The sequence below is a fragment of the Pelophylax lessonae genome, assembly GCF_965119305.1.
Source record: "Pelophylax lessonae genome assembly, chromosome: 6".
Classification (NCBI taxonomy): Eukaryota; Metazoa; Chordata; class Amphibia; order Anura; family Ranidae; genus Pelophylax; species Pelophylax lessonae.
Window position 1 is genome coordinate 282,002,240 of NC_138773.1, and position 12,355 is coordinate 282,014,594.

Here is a 12,355-nt window from a genome sequence, read left to right on the forward strand (position 1 = left end):
ATATATTAAAAAAATATCAAATAAGGAAAACATTTTTAAAAATAAAATAAAAATAACATCAAATAAAAATTAAAAAAATACAAATATAATAACATCAAATGAAAATATTCAAATAAAAATAACAATTCAAAAATAATATTAACATCAAGATATATAAGAAAAAAATAATATATCAAATTATTATTATTATTTCAGGTACTTATATAGCGCTGTCAATTTACGCAGCGCTTTACATATACATTGCACATTCACATCAGTCCCTGCCCTCAAAGAGCTTACAATCTAAGGTCCCTAACTCACATACATACACAGTAGGGCCAATTTTTTTTTATACAGGATCCAATTAACCTACCAGCATGGTCTTTGGAGTGATATAAGGAAAACATTTTCAAAAATCAAATGAAAAATAGAAAAAAATCAAATAAAAATAACGATTAGAAAATAATATCAATATATTAAAGCGGAGTTCCGGGCAGAGAAACAATTTTTTTCTGAACATACCCCCGGGACAGTCAGGGCTAGCACATTCCACAATGGCTAGCCTCTGATCTGTCCCGGTTCGCACTTACCTGTAAGAAGAAATACTTACTTAGAAATTTTCTTCCACAGCGTTTCCATCTCGGTTGTGGGCAGCTGAAGCCGGCGCGGTCCTCTTCTCTGTCTTCTTCCGCGTCTTCGTGTCCCAGAATGCACTGCACCGGCCCCTCTCGTCACTTCCGGTGCGGCGCCGCATTCCTAAACAGCTTCTGGGCATGCCCAGAAGCTGTTTAGCAGGGGAATGCGGCGTCGCCCGGAAATGACGAGCGGGGCCGGTGCGGCGCATTGATTCCTGGGAGCGATGACGTTTAGCTCCCAGGAATCATTGCGAGGCAGGAAGTGACGGGGTGAGCCTCGGCGCTGGAGGAGGAAGCTGTCATAGGTGAGTATTTACGATCTTCAATAAAAAGGTGAGTAAACAAAAAAAAAAAAATAACTATCCAATTCCTTTTCAGGTGAGGCATACCTAGCGGAGGGGCACAAAAAAAAAAAATCTTTTTTGTGCCCGGAACTCCGTTCTAAATAAATATCAACTAAGGAAAACATTTGTAAAAATCAAATAAAAAAATAGAAAAGGAATCAACTAGAACTAACAATTAAATAATAACATCAATATATTAAAAAAAATATGAAATAAGGAAAACATTTTTAAAAATAAAATAAAAATAACATCAAATAAAAATTAAAAAAATACAAATATAATAACATCAAATGAAAATATTTAAATAATAAAATCAAATAAAAATAACAATTAGAAAATAATATTAACATCAATATATATATAAGAAAAAAAATAATATATCAAATTATTATTATTATTTCAGGTTCTTATATAGCGCTGTCAATTTACGCAGCGCTTTACATATACATTGTACATTCACATCAGTCCCTGCCCTCAAAGAGCTTACAATCTATGGTCCCTAACTCACATTCATACACAGTAGGGCCAATTTTTTTTATACAGGATCCAATTAACCTACCAGCATGGTCTTTGGAGTGATATAAGGAAAACATTTTAAAAAATCAAATGAAAAATAGAAAAAAAATCAAATAAAAATAACAATTAAAAAATAACATCAATATATTAAATAAATATCAACTAAGGAAAACATTTTAAAAAATCAACTAAAAAATGGAAAAAAAATCAAATAGAAATAACAATTAAAAAATAATAACATCAATATATTAAAAAAAATATCAACTAAGGAAAACATTTTTAAAAATCGAATAAAAAATAGAAAAAAGATCAAATAGAAATAACAATTAAAAAATAATAACATCAATATATTAAAACAAATATCAACTAAGGAAAACATTTTTAAAAATCAAATAAAAATACCATTAAATAAAAATTAAAAAAATATTAATATTAATAAAAAAATATCAAGAAAAGAAAAGCATTAATAAAAAATCAAATAAAAATATAAAAAAATCAAATACAATAACATCAAATGAAAATATTTAAAAAATAAAAACAAAAATTAAAACTAAGAATTAAAATGTAAAAAAAAATCTAATAAAAACGAAAAATAACATCAAACAAAAAATAAATAAAAAAAAAACTAAATAAAAATAGCATTTAAATAAAAAATAAAATAAAACTGTCAGGGTGTGTTTGACTTTTTTTTTTTTGCGTTTGGGGTGTCATTAACAATGAATGGCACTGCAAGCTCGATACCCATTTTTTGCACACTTCCTGAACTGAACAAAGTGCTAAATAGTGAATGCAGCCCTAATATAAAGGTCGGACCCATATGGAGGAGGAGAGGAGGGAATTAACAGACGACATGGCCTCTTGCACATGGTACTGATGTTTGAGCTTCTGCTTTTTTGGATGGAATCGCAGACATTTGTTTTGCATTTCTTTGCACATATATGTGTGCATTTTGTGCACACAATACCTTCCTAGGGAAAATGTTTTCATATTTATGCTCATATGTGCGTATTTGTGCGCACCGTTGCAAAAAACTGACCAGGAACACAGATTTTTGAATTTGTTTTTACTTAAGAATATGCAGCACTTGTTTACTCGTCTGTATGTACAGGCACATTGTAAACAAAGGGGTGCAGTTTCAGCAAAAAAAAACAAAAAAAAACACTGTACTGAGCTTTTTCAAGCTGTAGGGGGAAAGATGCCTAAGGGTCCTGTCACATGAACGATCCGATCCGCCTGTCAGTTTTTTAGGCGGATCTGATCGGATGCTCCATGCATCCCTATGGGGCAGCGGATGTCAGCGGAGACATGTCCACTGACACCCACTGCTATCCACATCCGATCCTGTCCATGAAATCCGGATGGATGGAAACCCTATTTTCCATCCGTCCAGTGGATCGGATCAGATGAGAACAAACAGGCGGTCATTTCTCATCCAATTCCCCCATAGAGGATAGCGGGGATCTGACAGCTCCGTCTCTGCACACAGAGCAGAGACGGAGCTGCCATCCGCCTGCTCAGCGGGGATCAGCGGATCGATCCCTCGCTGAGCAGAGAACAGACCTCATCAGATGGCGCATTGTGTGAAAGGACCCTTACTCTCCAAAAATATTCCATGCAAATTTACTACGTAATGGCCCTGTAATATATTTCTGATTAAATTGTTTATTACTGTGTTTTTCTCTTCTCCTTTAATGTCCTCCATGAGCTCCTGAACCTCTGATTTTCCCCCTCTCATGTGTTTGGAAGGAGCGGTATATGTTAGTTGCAGTCATGTACACTGCTCTGTGCACATTACACCTCCTATAGTCCATCTCAGGAGCGAGGAAGAGAGGGTGGCCACATTCCTACATACAGCTGGCCCACGAAGAAGGACTGTAGCCATCTAATAGGAAGTCAGATTACAGCAGCAAAAAATAGGAATTTGGAGGGGGGTGAGAAGAAGGGACTTCTTTGTGTTAAAGTTTTTTTTTTTTCTTTTGCAAATCTTTTTGCATCCCCCTTTTTCTTTCTTTTTTTTTTTTTGCTTTGTTTTGTTTTAGTATGTGCTGGTAAGATACATTATTTATGTGGAATTAAGATTGCATCTTTGTTGTTTTTAGATGTGGTGGCTGCAGGGCTTTTTTTCAGCTGGAACTTGGTGGAACTCAGTTCTCTGCATCCTCTGCTCCCTGCTCACCACTATCATCCACCACCGCTGGCTCAGGTCCTCTGCTCCCTGCTCACCACTATCATCCACCACCGCTGGCTCAGGTCCTCTGCTCCCTGCTCACCACTATCATCCACCACCTCTGGCTCAGGTCCTTTGCTCCCTGCTCACCACTATCATCCACCACCTCTGTCTCAGGTCCTCTGCTCCCTGCTCACCACTATTATCCACCACCGCTGGCTCAGGTCCTCTGCTTCCTGCTCACCACTATCATCCACCACCTCTGGCTCAGGTCCTCTGCTCCCTGCTCACCACTATCATCCACTACCTCTGGCTCAGGTCCTCTGCTCCCTGCTCACCACTATCATCCACCACCACTGGCTCAGGTCCTCTGCTCCCTGCTCACCACTATCATCCACCACCGCTGGCTCAGGTCCTCTGCTCCCTGCTCACCACTATCATCCACCACCTCTGGCTCAGGTCCTCTGCTCCCTGCTCACCACTATCATCCACCACCTCTGGCTCAGGTCCTCTGCTCCCTGCTCACCACTATTATCCACCACCTCTGGCTCAGGTCCTCTGCTCCCTGCTCACCACTATCATCCACCACCTCTGGCTCAGGTCCTCTGCTCACCACTATTATCCACCTCCTCTGGCTCAGGTCCTCTTCTCCCTGCTCACCACTATCATCCACCACCTCTGGCTCAGGTCCTCTGCTCCCTGTTCACCACTATCATCCACCACCTCTGGCTCAGGTCCTCTGCTCCCTGCTTACCACTATCATCCACCACCTCTGGCTCAGGTCCTCTGCTCCCTGCTCACCACTATCATCCACCACCTCTGGCTCAGGTCCTCTGCTCCCTGCTTACCACTATCATCCACCACCTCTGGCTCAGGTCCTCTGCTCCCTGCTTACCACTATTATCCACCACCGCTGGCTCAGGTCCTCTGCTTCCTGCTCACCACTATCATCCACCACCTCTGGCTCAGGTCCTCTGCTCCCTGCTCACCACTATCATCCACTACCTCTGGCTCAGGTCCTCTGCTCCCTGCTCACCACTATCATCCACCACCACTGGCTCAGGTCCTCTGCTCCCTGCTCACCACTATCATCCACCACCGCTGGCTCAGGTCCTCTGCTCCCTGCTCACCACTATCATCCACCACCTCTGGCTCAGGTCCTCTGCTCCCTGCTCACCACTATCATCCACCACCTCTGGCTCAGGTCCTCTGCTCCCTGCTCACCACTATCATCCACCACCTCTGGCTCAGGCCTTCTGCTCCGTGCTCACCACTATTATCCACCACCTCTGGCTCAGGTCCTCTGCTCCCTGCTCACCACTATCATCCACCACCTCTGGCTCAGGTCCTCTGCTCCCTGCTCACCACTATTATCCACCACCTCTGGCTCAGGTCCTCTGCTCCCTGCTCACCACTATCATCCACCACCTCTGGCTCAGGTCCTCTGCTCACCACTATTATCCACCTCCTCTGGCTCAGGTCCTCTTCTCCCTGCTCACCACTATCATCCACCACCTCTGGCTCAGGTCCTCTGCTCCCTGTTCACCACTATCATCCACCACCTCTGGCTCAGGTCCTCTGCTCCCTGCTTACCACTATCATCCACCACCTCTGGCTCAGGTCCTCTGCTCCCTGCTCACCACTATCATCCACCACCTCTGGCTCAGGTCCTCTGCTCCCTGCTCACCACTATCATCCACCACCTCTGGCTCAGGTCCTCTGCTCACCACTATTATCCACCACCTCTGGCTCAGGTCCTCTGCTCCCTGCTCACCACTATCATCCACCACCTCTGGCTCAGGTCCTCTGCTCCCTGTTCACCACTATCATCCACCACCTCTGGCTCAGGTCCTCTGCTCACCACTATTATCCACCACCTCTGGCTCAGGTCCTCTGCTCCCTGCTCACCACTATCATCCACCACCTCTGGCTCAGGTCCTCTGCTCACCACTATCATCCACCACCTCTGGCTCAGGTCCTCTGCTCCCTGCTCACCACTATTATCCACCACCTCTGGCTCAGGTCCTCTGCTCCCTGCTCACCACTATCATCCACCACCTCTGGCTCAGGTCCTCTGCTCACCACTATTATCCACCTCCTCTGGCTCAGGTCCTCTTCTCCCTGCTCACCACTATCATCCACCACCTCTGGCTCAGGTCCTCTGCTCCCTGTTCACCACTATCATCCACCACCTCTGGCTCAGGTCCTCTGCTCCCTGTTCACCAATATCATCCACCACCTCTGGCTCAGGTCCTCTGCTCCCTGCTCACCACTATCATCCACCACCTCTGGCTCAGGTCCTCTGCTCCCTGCTCACCACTATCATCCACCACCTCTGGCTCAGGTCCTCTGCTCCCTGCTCACCACTATCATCCACCACCTCTGGCTCAGGTCCTCTGCTCCCGGCTCACCACTATCATCCACCACCTCTGGCTCAGGTCCTCTGCTCCCTGCTCACCACTATCATCCACCACCTCTGGCTCAGGTCCTCTGCTCCCTGCTCACCACTATCATCCACCACCTCTGGCTCAGGTCCTCTGCTCCCTGCTCACCACTATCATTCACCACCTCTGGCTCAGGTCCTCTGCTCCCTTCTCACCACTATTATCCACCACCTCTGGCTCAGGTCCTCTGCTCCCTTCTCACCACTATCATCCTCCACCTCTTGCTCAGGTCCTCTGCTCCCTGCTCACCACTATCATCTACCACCTCTGGCTCATGTCCTCTGCTCCCTGCTCACCACTATCATCCTCCACCTCTGGCTCAGGTCCTCTGCTCCCTGCTCACCACTATCATCCACCACCTCTGGCTCAGGTCCTCTGCTCCCTGCTCACCACTATCATCCACCACCGCTGGCTCAGGTCCTCTGCTCCCTGCTCACCACTATCATTTGTAAAGACAGAGGTACGGCTTCTGTGTTTACAAGTGACAGCTTGTCTCCCAATGACTCCCACAGATCTGATCTCCTCAGCATCTCCTACTGGGTTCAGGTTGGGGACAAGGGAGATGCAGGTGCCCAGGGTGGAGTGTGGATGCCGACACCCCTATTGTATGATTTCCCTGCAAGTGAAAGAGGCGGAACCATCTACAGTGTGTGGGGAGGTACTACTGTAGCCAGCTGTAAGCAAAAACAAAAGTAAGACATAAGATGGTGGAGCTTTTAAGGAGGGGGGGGGGGCAGTGGAGGCGGAGTTGCTTGCAGAGATCCAAGCTAAAGAAGGGGGGGCTGTGAGATACGGATGGGGGATGCAGAAGTGGGCAGCTGTGGAGGGCGGCTCTGTGTGTAGAGCACCCTGCACTCTGTATGCAGCACACCCCTAAACTGTGCACTCTGTAGGCAGCACACCCCTAAACTCTGCACTCTGTATGCAGCACACCCCTAAACTCTGCACTCTGTATGCAGCACACCCCTAAACTCAGCACTCTGTATGCAGCACACCCCTAAACTGTGCACTCTGTATGCAGCACACCCCTAAACTGTGCACTCTGTATGCAGCACACCCCTAAACTCTGCACTCTTTATGCAGTACACCCCTAAAGTCTGCACTCTGTATGCAGCACACCCCTAAACTGTGCACTCTGTATGTAGCATACCCCTAAACTCTGCACTCTGTATGCAGCACACCCCTAAACTGTGCACTCTATGGAGCACACCCCTAAACTGTGCACTCTGTATGCAGCACACCCCTAAACTGTGCACTCTGTATGCAGCACACCCCTAAACTGTGCACTCTGTATGCAGCACACCCCTAAACTCTGCACTCTTTATGCAGTACACCCCTAGAGTCTGCACTCTGTATGCAGCACACCCCTAAACTGTGCACTCTGTATGTAGCATACCCCTAAACTCTGCACTGTGTATGCAGCACACCCCTAAACTGTGCACTCTATGCAGCACACCCCTAAACTGTGCACTCTGTATGTAGCATACCCCTAAACTCTGCACTCTGTATGCAGCACACCCCTAAACTGTGCACTCTATGCAGCACACCCCTAAACTGTGCACTCTGTATGTAGCACACCCCTAAACTGTGCACTCTGTATGCAGCACACCCCTAAACTCTGCAGTCTGTATGCAGCACACCCCTAAACTCCGCACTCTGTATGCAGCACACCCCTAAACTATGCACTCTATGAAGCACACCCCTAAACTGTGCACTCTGTATGCAGCACACCCCTAAACTCTGCAGTCTGTATGCAGCACACCCCTAAACTCCGCACTCTGTATGCAGCACACCCCTAAACTCTGCACTCTGTGTGTAACACATACCAACCCCCACAAACTCTGCATATTATGTATTCCTAGTATTTGATGCCCCTGTTTGACCCTCTCACTGTTAGTAAAATTTGACCACACCCACTATTTGACACAGTTTGGAGGGTGTATGTGTATTGGGGCGGGGTCGTGGTTAAAGTGGTTGTAAACCCACTTTAAAGACTTTACCCTATAGGTAAGCCTATATTAAGGCTTACCTATAGGTGCTATAAATATCTCCTAAACTTGCACCGTTTAGGAGATATTTACAGTGCATACTGACGTCATCGGCGCATGCGCTCTGAAGGAACGGTCGCCCATGCTGTTCCTTCAGAGCCCTGTGCTGTGAACGGCGGCTCCCGCGCGCATGTGCGGGAGTGATGTAATCGCTACTCCGGCCAATCAGATGGCTGGAGGAAGTGAACCAGGAAGCATATATATTTATTTCACATCATAAAAAAGTGACAATATCACATTGCAATTTAAAAATCAAAACAATAGCGTAGATCCTAATGACCAATGGCATCATCAGTTGATATGGAGGATGTCAGTCACCTGCATAGCAACTTTGTTTGACCCTCCCCTGCCCGTCTTCATCAGCGTTGGGGGTCACATTAGCTGAGTGATGGAGAAAAACTGAGGGAGAGGAGAAACATTGGACCACTAGTCAGTACCAGTTTGTAAAAGTGTATTTGCTCTGGAAGATTAAATCACCTCTAACGTTGGGTGTCCTACTTATGTGGATAGTGCTACAATATGTGAAACTATTAGAATACTTTTTACATTTTAGAATGGGGTGCCTCGAGAGAGTCCATAATTTTTAAAGGGTGCCTTGACTGAACAAAAGGTTGAGAAACACTGCAATAGACCATCTGTTAGAGTACAAGTGTACCATGGGTTAAATCAGGGGGAACAGGAGGGGGCTAGGATTTAATGCTCAGTCCAATAGTGTTCACACTGACATATCCATATCCAACATGTTTTGGAAATATACAAAATCCCTTCTTCAGGGGATAAATAGGAGCAAGGAACAAAGTATAAATATCATTATATACATCATCAATTATGGTAATAGTAGTATTTTTGTGTCCCCTTTTTTTTTCACTTTCTTTTTTTGTTGTTTTGTTTTAGTATGTGCTGGTAAAATACATTATTTATGTGGAATTAGGATTGCATCTGTGTTGTTTTTAGATGTGGTGGCTGCATTAGTTTTCTTTTTTATTTAGACTTTTCCCCCTCTGTTTTCACCTGGCGATCTGGCCAGGAACACACCTCCTATAGTAGGGTGCCCCCACACTGGATGAAGGAGCACAGGGGGCAACTTTGGAAAGCAGCATTGTCAGTCTGGAGGAAGGGAAGTGTTAGATGTACTAGCAGGTTTAACCACTTCTGGACCAGAAGTTATTACCCCCCTTAATGACCAGTTCATTTTTTGCGATACGGCACTGCGTTTCTTTAACCGACAACTGCGTGGTCGTACAACGCTGTATCCAAATAAAATAGATGTACTTTTTTCCCACAAATAGAGATTTCTTTTGGTGGTATTTGATCACCTCTGCAATTTATTTATTTATTTTTGCACTATAAACAATGAAGGAGCAACAATTCTGAAAAAAAAAATTTTTTTTTTTAAGTTCTGCTACTAAACATTCCCAATAAAAAAAATTAGGAAATCAAAATTTTTCATCATTTTGGGCCAATATGTATTCTGCTCCATATTTTTGGTAAAAAAGAATCCTAACAAGTGTAAATGGATTGGTTTGCGCAAAAGTTATCGCGTCTACAAACCAGGGGAAAGATTTATGTCATTTCTATTTTTTTTTTTTACTAGTAATGGCGGCGATCACCGATTTTTAGTGAAACTGCGACATTGCAGCGGACAGATCGGACAAATAACTGACACTTTTGAGGTGGACCAGTGACACCAATACAGTGATCAGTGCTAAAAATATGCACTGTTAGGCCCCTTTCACACGAACGATCCGATCAGATCCACCTGTCAGTTTTTTAGGCGGACCTGATCGGATCCTCCATGCATTCCTATGGGGCAACGGATGTCAGCAGAGACATGTCCGCTGACACCCGCTGCTATCCGATTACGATCCTGTCTGTGAAATTCGGATGGATGGAAACCCTTTTTTCCATGTGTTCAGCAGATCGGATGAGAACGGACAGGCGGTCCGGTCTCATCCGATTCCCCCATAGAGCACAGCGGGTATCTGACTGCTCCGTCTTCGCACACAGAGCAGAGACGGAGCTGTCATCCGCCTGCTCAGCGCCGATCGGCCGATTGATCCCCGCTGAGCAGAGAATGGACCGCACTGGACGGCACATCATGTAAAAGGACCCTTACTGTACTAATGACACTGGAAGGGAAGGGGTTAACATCAGGGGCGATCAAAGGGTTAAGTGTGTCCCTAGGGGGTGCTTCCTAACTGCGTGAGGGATGGACTTACTAGATGAACACAGAGATCCTAAATAGCAGGAACACAAGATCACTGTGTTCATCAGTGACAGAATGGCGGTCTGCCTTGTTTACATAGGCAGAGTGCCGTTCTGTCTCTATGGGGAGCGATCGCGGGTGGCCAGCGGACATCATTCCCGCTGGACCCATTGATTGGCACCCTCTCTTGCCAATCAGCTTGTGCGCACGCCCCTCCCCCCGCACGCCCCTCCCCCCCACCACTAATACAGCGTTTTGCATAATAGAGCCAACCTGCTGCAGTAAAAGTGCGGCAGGTGGTCAGCAAGTGGTTAAATACACTAACAAATTGAAGCCAAACTCTGGCTCACACTCTTTAAAGAGGAACTTCAGTCAGTGAGGCCAGCTTTATGCTGCTGCAGTGTGGGTGTATCCGTGGTTTATGCGTGTTTCCCGCGTCCCATGCACTTTCTATTGGGTCACACGTTTTTGGCACATGTTCTTAAAGCGCACAAAAGATGCAGCATGCTTGACTTTTTGATTTGTACAAAAATTAAAAGTCAGCAGCTACAAAAATTGTAGCTGCTGATTCTTATTAAATGGACACTTACCATCCCCAGGAGTCCAGCGCTGTCATCACACAGGGCCATTCTTCATCAGTCTTCGGGTCCCCAGTACCGCCATCTTGCTTGTGGGTAGCTGGCTGTGACTTCCTGCAGTTTCCCAGCCAGCTTCTCACTGCACATGTGTAATAGATGCTGTGCTTTTGGACTGGTCCCGCAGCCTCCTGGGACAGGTGACACGTCTCAAGAAGTTGCAGGCTTTGGGGAAGGGGGGGGGGGTCAAACTTCCCCTCTTCTCCCCTAGGCAAGGCAAGCCGAAGTGGGGGATGATGAGCGGAAATTCCTTTTTTAGGTGAAATTCGACTTTAAGCAGGTACAGCAACAGTTTTGTTCCTTTTGGGATAAAGTTTTTATATAAATAAATAATACCTGATCATTGTAAGTGATTGGTAAATGGTTTGTCTTAACCCCCTTATTGCTACATTTGCAGGACAGATTGTTCTGTTGAAAAACAATAGACTTAGGCCCCGTTCACACTGGGGCGATCCGACTTCCCAGGGCGACCTCCGAGGTCGTGGTGCGAGCAGCATGCCGCGACCTCGGAGCGGCCGGCACGGACTTCATAACATTGAAGTCTATGACGGTCGCTCCGGGTCGCCCCAAAGAAGCTCCGGACCCTTTTTCTAAGTCGGAGCGACTTGTGTCGCTCCTATTAGAACGGGTCCGCAGCTTCTCTATGGAAGGCGACCTGTGAGGCGACCAGGTCGCCTCACAGGTCGCCCCAGTGTGAACGGGGACTTACTGGCTGGATCACCAGGTGTAAATAAAAGAAAGCCTTGAAAAAATAAAAGAAAACAAATGCAGCCATCACATCTAAGAATTGGTAAGTTGCTATATAATGAATGTTTACTTTTGGGTTTAATATTGCTTTAGGGATACATAGTCAAATAGATTTGAATTTGATTGTGAATATTACAGGACACATACTGGATGGAGATAATGGGGTGGTTGTAAAACTGCTAACATGAAAAATGAACAAAGCATCTCCTTCTGTAGCATGTACTTTACTCAGCCCAAAGCACTGTGTTTGTTTCTGTCCGCAATCCCACACCTCTGCTATCTGTATAATTCATTTCTGACAGGTGGTGCTTACTCCAAGGGATGGGGGAGGGGGGCAGGTAGGGGGCCTCCAGTACACAGCAGGTTATTGATTGCCTGAGCTGTGCATGTTTCCTTATTAATTTATTCATAAATGATCTAGAGGAGGGGATATCCAGCACAATCTCAGTATTTGTGGATGATACTAAACTAAGCATGCCAATATCTTCTATGCAGGATGTGGAAACCTTACAAGCGGACCTGAACAAAATAATGGGGTGGGCAACTACATGGCAGATGAGATTTAATGTTGAAAAATGTAAAGTAATGCACCTGGGTGCCAGAAACCAGAAAGCAAGCTACTCACTAGGGGGGG